This window comes from Taeniopygia guttata, chromosome 1, assembly GCF_048771995.1.
Source record: "Taeniopygia guttata chromosome 1, bTaeGut7.mat, whole genome shotgun sequence".
Lineage (NCBI taxonomy): Eukaryota > Metazoa > Chordata > Aves > Passeriformes > Estrildidae > Taeniopygia > Taeniopygia guttata.
The window spans coordinates 67,318,395-67,325,998 of NC_133024.1; the positions used below are offsets into that span (position 1 = coordinate 67,318,395).

The window sequence follows — 7,604 nt, forward strand, 5'->3', positions numbered from 1 at the left end:
TTCCTGGCTGCCCAGGGTCAGCAGTGGCACAGCAGGGATTAAAGCAACTTAGATTTGTTATGTAAGGGACCTGTTGCTCATGGCTTCTCTCAAATCCCAAAGATGTTGCTATTATGTAATAGGAACAATCAAACAGGGCAGCTTTTCTGTGATTTGATGTTTTAAAAGTGTTGAGCAGCTGAAAATGAACAGTGGGATTCTGTCAGACTCAGTGTTACATTTTCCACTCTAAATCCAAATTTAACCTTAAAAATGCTGTAGCTTACAGGGACAATGACTCAGCTCTCATTTCACTCAAGATACAGAGAAGAAAGCAAGCTTCATCCACCTCCTCACCAGGTAAAGAGCACAGCTTTTACCCTGTGAACCAAGCCCAAGGGCTTGCATTGTTTCAGCATCAGTATCTTACTGTCTCTACTGACATTTGAGAATTACTCCTATGAATAAAGGCTGTGGACCTGGCTGTGACCTTTGCTGCTTGCATTGGATGGTGGCTATGAGCCACCCTGACACTTGGGCTTTCATCAATGAAAAATGCAAGCTCATTTGGCAAAGTCTCAAGATTTTGTCTTCTTAGATTATTACTGTAACAATTCTGATAGCAATGCACACAATTGTGCATGATACATCTATGCATACACATGTTACTTAAAACATGCATATCAAGGCAGCAAAGTCCATCGTTTCTGTAAATCACTTAACTCATACTTGGGCATGCTCCAGCAATATCAAGGATGGATAGGTGCAGATGTTTCAGGGAGTCCTGGATGATAAGTTGATCAAGCTGCTGTCATATCAAGATTAGCACTTCAGCCAGTCTGGTTTTGTTTTAGAAATTTACTAATCTCCATCTTACAAACCAAGCCCATTCCTTTTTTTGCCCCCAATGTTTTCTTAGTATGAGATCTGAAAATGAAAAAAACCCCACTTTTGATGGAGATCTGATTTCCTATTTATTCTCCTAGCCTCTAATCTTCTAGCACATTGAAGAAACAGTCCAGTTTTAGTGCTCATGCTAAATACTTGTGATCCTTTTAGCATTAAACAATTCAGATTGTGATGGTGATACAGCAAACCTGTCCTAAGTACTTGTACCCGGTCTGACATTTCTAATCTTATTCATGCAGCTGTTTGATTCCACCAAAGCACATGTGAACTGTTTCCAGAGGTCGTGTTCCTTCCTTTTTAAAGTCTCACCATTATATCACACCAAGAGCAAAACAACGTTTCAGCAGCCCCAAGAGAAGGACCTAAAATCCCCATGGTCTGATAGACCAGAAAGAACAAATTCATCCTTAGAGTATGAGTCTGCTGAGCACGGTCAAGTGTAATTTACTTTTAAATTTCTTATCTGTGCCCAGCATCCTGCCAGTTTTCCCTGTGCATAGCACATCATGATTCCTCACAGCATTCTGGCATGAGCCAACTGCATCAAGTTCAGAAATACTTAATACAAAGCTTTATATTTTTCTCCCATCACAATATAATTCTCATCCAGTAACACTAACATACTGTGGAACACAGAAACACATTACCTGGGTAATGGTCCCTCTGAATTTTTCTGGCAGGATAAATTTGAGAATTATTGTGAGACCTGCCTCAGACTGAAATCACAGGTGCCTTTAAAAGGTTGTTGTTCCATGTGCCCCCTGCAAAACTTGGCAGAGAACACAGGCCAGAGGGAAAAAGCACTATCAGAGCATCTCTCTTTGAGCTACCCTTGCCTGCCAGACTGGCTCTTGGACAGCCCTGGTATTTTGCCATAACATAGGGTGCCCTGTGGGGATAATAAATATGAAAGCAAACTCGTTTAGGAGAAGCTATCAAATAGTTAAAATTCAAAAAGTAAAATTTAATAGAGAAACTAATTTGCCCAGTATCTGTTTTAGAGGCTTGTTTACTTTTTAGCTATGATTTCAAAGGGAAGTTATTCTCCTGTAAGTGCTTGGTGATTGTGCCCAAGAGGTGAGATTTGCAGCTGTGCAGAGAAGAACAAGTTATTCCTTTCTTCCAGCTTTGCATCCCATGCAGCAGCTGTTTCAAAGCAGTTTATAGCCCTCAGGCTCATATAAGGAGCAGCAACCTGTATTACACCAACAATTGAATTCAGAGTCACATCTGTAGGCTGGGAGGGGAACCCAAGAAAATTTTGATGCTTTTGCTAGTTTTGTGGATTGCATAAACTCACTGATCTGGAAGTTATGTCACTAACAGCAAAAGCCTGGTAACTGCTGCTATACCAGATGCTTCCGAGGATTAAGCCATTTTCAGAGATGTTTGATGTTGAGACCTCTGCTGGAACAAAACAGATTTCACCATCCACAGTCCCCAAATGCTCTGCAAGAGTGAACCAGCATGCTCCTCCCAGTTTTTGGAAAAGGTAAAGTATGGTCTTAAACCAAAGTTACCATATTTATACAGAAACAGAACTCGGATTTCCTCACCTTCCAGCCAATGCACCACTGGTGCACTATAAGCTACACCACACTATGTCCCAAAAGTGACATTAACTTTTCCTTGAGCAGAAAACAGTTCTTGCCCTAAAATGTGAAGATTCACTATCTTTAGGAACTCTGCCTGACTGTCAGCTTTCTAGCCTCTTAATTTAAAAAGAAAATACAAATCCTTAAAGAAATTACTAAGGCAACTGCCTAAATAAAGTCTTAAAAAGCAAGGTCTAGCACACAAGTCTTATGAGGAGAGCTGAGTGAGCTGGGGTTGGTTAGTTTGGGGAAAAAACTCTTGGGGGACCTTATTGCTTTCTATAACTGCCTGAAAAAAAGATTGTAATAAAGTGAGGATGGGCTTCTCCTCACAGGTAATAAGCAACAGAACAAGAGGAAATTGTCCCAGTTTGTGCCAAGGGAGGTTTAGGTTGGATATTAGAAAAAAATTCTTCACTGAAAGAGTTGTCAAGCACTGGAATATGCTGCCCAGGAAAGTGGAGTCACCATACATGGAGGTATTTAAAAGATATGTCGATGTGGTACTTGGAGACGTGTTAGACTTGGCAGTGCTGGGTTAACAGTTGGACTATTTTTCAAATGCTTTCAATATTTTATACACATGTCTTCTGGTTGCAAAATATTGACCTGGTTCTCTGTCATAACAGAGTAACATGGGGCAGAGCTTTAATTGGTATAAATCACTTGGTTGTCAAGTTACAGCAAATTATAGCAGCTTTCTCCACTTGCTTTGCACCCTTACAAAGAAGGTATTTCTTATGAAATCATTGACAGAGGCCAGTCTGGTGGTTTCAGCATTTGTTGTCCTCTGGAGATCTTTCTGGTCACCTTAGATGAAACATTGGCTCTTATCCTCTTTCCAGTTCTCCACTGGAAAACCCAGAATAGCAAGAGGATACCATATAATAGCAAAGGGCAGAACAACAACTAAATCAGGTTTCCAGAGAGTTCAGCATCAAAAGTATACCCAGCAACAGAAAATTACAGCATTCCCAGGCTCACAAGCACACTAGTTATATTAAGATAGTGCCAAAGCTGTACACAAATTCATCTGAATTATTTTCCTAAAGAAAAACTGTTTCAACAGTTCTGAGTTTGCAGTAAAAAAAGTTCAGAGAAGAACAAACCACCATACACTGAAGTTTTGCTCTCCTTTGCTACTTTCTTTCCAATTTCCGCTGCTTATGACTTTTTTAACAAAACTGACTGCAGCAGGTTTGGTAATAGTTGCATTTAAACAAGGTCAGTATAATTATAAACAACTTCTGATAAAATGCAGTACTTGCCAAGGGAAAGCATTTGCTAAATCAGCTGGCTCAATAGTCTTTTTAGTAAGCCTCAGCATCCGGACAGCGGAGGAGGAGGAGCAGAGATCCCCTTGCACTGCTTGCTGCTGGCATTTCAGCAAATATCTCCACCCAGATGTCCATTATTATGCATAGCTCTTTCCTTCTACAGAGCCTTCAATCAAATGTTAAACCAACCACTGTGTATGAGTCTCTACTGTATTGTATTATTTCACTTTTTCTGCCATTGTGTGACTTCCCAGGGAGTGCATATGTAAGTGGAGGTGGCTGTAACTCTGTCCTACACTGATTTCTGCCACTTCCTGAATGAACTTAAGAAACGGAGAACACACACTGCAAGATGAAAATCTTTCTTCTCCTAATTTAGGAGAGAGAACTAGTTCTCACTGGTTACCAGGTTGCCTGCACAGCCTCTAATGTGCTTTACAGCTGTGGAAGCTGCACTTCTGCTGTTAGCTCTCCTCTCCTATCTTCCTAAATAGCCAGCATTGCTTACTATAACATAAATGTATTTTGCATAAAAATACACACTCCAGAAAGTAAGGCCATGAGTTTAAAGCTGCTTTCCTATTTGTTACAGTTGCTATCACTAAAACAAAATGTACCACGACAGAAAATGCTACCATAGAAAAAGCTTTGCTGTAAAGAAATGAAAAACTATTTATCTGACCCAACCCCACACTTGCCATTTGTTAGATCAATAGCCAAATATCCACCTCCGTCCTTAAAGTGACAAATATACAGAGAAACACGGTACCATATTAAAAGCTACTGCAAATAAACCACATGGACACAGCCCTACAAACATTTTCCTCTCTGTCTGTGTCCCATCCCATCATCCCTCCCCTCACCCCCACCTCGCCCGTTCCCAGGTAGCAATTTCCAAACTCACAGTGTAGCGCTGAAAGAATTGCTTACAGAATCCCCCTTCTGCACCTTAAAATAGAGCTGATTCTCCAGAAATTAAGGCGAGCTAAGCACCATGGAATGAGACGCTAACCCTCATTTGCACACACGGAGCTCTCTCCTACCGCTCTCCGGCAGCACAGGCTGCGCTGCTCTCCACAACAGATTGCATAAATAGGAGACAAGTAGCTGGGTATATTTAATTGCATTGGAAACAGGCAGACCTAGCAAAGGGTTTATGTAGCATGGGATACAGAAAAGCCTACAACCCTGCTTGAAAATGGGGATGAGAAACGATAAAACCCACAAACACTGCACTGGATGTAGGGAGCATAAAACAATCCCTGAATGAAATCACATAGGAACCAAAACACAAAGCATTTATGCATCACATTACACCCAGCTCATCGGCTGCCAAGTGCCTCCTTAATGCAGTCATCCGTTGCAAAGTTAACCTGCATGCAAACACTTGACATGCAAATGATTTTGCTACCGATGCCTTCGTATAAGCAAATATTTCTAATGCTTGACCCGCAGAGAGACGTTTATATTTTTTTAACTTCGCAGTGATAAATGTCAAGGCTCCCGTTTGGCTTTTTCTTTTCATGTTTAGTGCAATGTTAGGGATCATTGGCTCCCTAACAGAGGTACCTGTACGGGCTGGTGCGAAGGCACACAAGACTCCTCTGCACTGTTACCTTCGGGAGGCAGTGATGGGGACCGGGGAGAAAGAAGCAGGGGCAAAGATAGAGAGGGGGATAAAGCAAAGAGGGAAAGGGTACCCGTACTCATTTAAACAGAGTTGGAAACGACCGATCTAGATAAACAGCTCTTCAAGCAGAGGCATTTTACTTGAGTAGGAAGACCTGGATTCGCTGCCCTATCTTCCCACGTTTCGCTTTCCCTCCGTAGGAAAACGCTGCTTTCTATTCGTAGTAGCTACTTTACCTTCCATAATTTTTCGGAAAAATATTGTGATGCTGTTATATGCCACGCACGAGGCTGAGAGTAATAGCAGCATTTCAGCCCTGCGCGCCCGTGGGTTGCCGGCAAGCTCGGCACTTGCCCTGAGCCCTCCGCTGGCCCGTGCCGAAGGCTCGGCCGTGTCCCGGGGTCCCCAACCCTCCCGGAACCCTGTTTCCCTCGGCACTGTCGCCCCGCTGGCACGCTGCTGGCGTGCAGCTGGCAATTGCGATCCGCGCACGGAGAGCGAAGCCCGCTCGAGCCAGTCCGGTTATTGGCATCCCTAGAACTTTTGTCTGAACAGATTTCATCACAAATATTATCCACCCTGATAAGCAAGCTGCGCTTGCTCCCCCATCTCCTGCCCGCACCAGGGGTACAAGAAGCAGCCACCAGCCCCGCCGCGCCCCGTCCGCGCAGGAGCCATCCCCATCTCCTGGAGCTTTTGCCCATGTCCCGCTCCCGGCGCCGGTGAGCATGGAGCAACCGGAGCCCCGGGGCGCTGCGGGGCAGGGAGGGGCGCACACCCACGAGGCGGGAGCGGAGCCGGCGCTGCCCGCGGGATGCGCGGCGCTCACCTGCCTCGGCGCTCCTGCCCCGGTGCCGGTGCCGCCGCTCCCGCCGCTGCCGGGCCGGGCGGACGGCGCGGGCCGGGCACGGGCCCGGCTTTTATAGCGGGCGCCGCCGCCCCGCAGCGCCCCCTGCGGGCCCGCCCGCGCCCCGCGCCCCGCGCCCCGCGCTCCGCCCGCGCCCGCGGGGACGCGCCGGCGGCGCAGCGCACCGCGGCACAGACAGCGCCCGCCGGCCGTGGGGCGCGCCTGTCGCTCCCCCGCTGGGTTGTTGGGTTTTTTTCCCCACGTTTGCGCCCTGGAAGCACGTAGGTGGTTGTTAGTAGGTTACCGAATGGAATGTTTGATTTTTGGGGTTTTTTTGGGGGGGGAGGTGGTGGAAGAAGGGAAATGTTTAGGGTCAGCGTCTGCGTAATAGTGCCTCTGATGGCATCAGGCAGAAACGGGACTTGCTCGTGGCATGGCTTTTCTGCTCCTTGCTTGCCTGCCCTCCAGTGCTCCATCGCTCCGAGTTCATTGCTCTTTCACCCTACAATGAGCAAGAGAATAGAAAAACAAATAAATAAATACGCGAGCAGAGACACAATTTTGCTTTTCAACAAAACTTGTAACTCGAAGGGTAATCTCCATCACGTTTGCTATGCTTAAACTGCAGCCCGAGGGTTTTACTCCCGTAGTAAAGAGAGCTCTGTGGTACCGGCAAGGGATCTTTATTGTGCGTTTACAGCCTTATCTATACCTACAGCCCGTGCTACAGCTCTCTCTATGGGCATTGTTACATTCCCGGTGAGCTAGCGCTTATTGTTTCAATCAGCTGTTAAAATCGGCAGCAGGCACGAGATCAGATGGGAGTTTTATCATCTGTGTCTAATGCTGGGCAACTCAATTAATTTTTATGAAGTCCTCTGGGCAAATGCATGAGGATCTGTTCAGGAGGGGGTGATGAAGGGATTCCTGGTTTGCGAGGCCAGCCAGATGATACACAGCATCCTCCTGTCTGGGAGCCCCTGCAGTGATGCCTGGAGACACCGGGAGAACAGCCAGGAGCTTACACAGAGGCATGAGACAGAGAGAGCCTAGGAGCCTAGAGAGACATGGGAAGAAATGTCCATTATCTGCATCCCAGTGCCAGCCTAGCCCTTTGGCAGATGGGATTCAGTACAGTATTGAGGAAAGGCTTCCCTTTCTCAGGGCCTGCCTGGTCAGGCTGGTGTTACAGGCTCACACGGCAGGACAGTCAGTGTCACAGGATATATCCTTATTTCCCAGGCACACAATAACTTCCTTATTTCTGCCTGTGCTCAAACACACTGTGCTTGCATCTGTCTGCAATCTGAAGTGCCAAGTACAATCCCTGTGGCACCATAACGGTGTCTTTTATCCTTAAAGGACCT

The 7,604-nt window shown here is 45.9% G+C and overlaps 1 protein-coding gene across 4 annotated transcripts in view; it reads right to left on the minus strand.

Annotated features, from left to right (window-relative positions):
• MTUS2 (microtubule associated scaffold protein 2) overlaps window positions 1–6,374 on the minus strand; it is a 271,445-nt gene extending 265,071 nt beyond the window's left edge. For 2 of the 4 annotated variants that reach the window (XM_072930341.1, XM_072930338.1), the window contains exon 1: window positions 6,220–6,374. The gene's annotated coding sequence lies outside the window, so the exon portion shown is untranslated. Of the gene's footprint in view, window positions 1–4,664; window positions 4,866–6,219 lie in introns of those variants that run through there. The other 2 variants (XM_030274713.4, XM_041716588.2) reach the window with 2 other exon arrangements.
• Window positions 6,375–7,604: the final 1,230 nt, after the last annotated feature.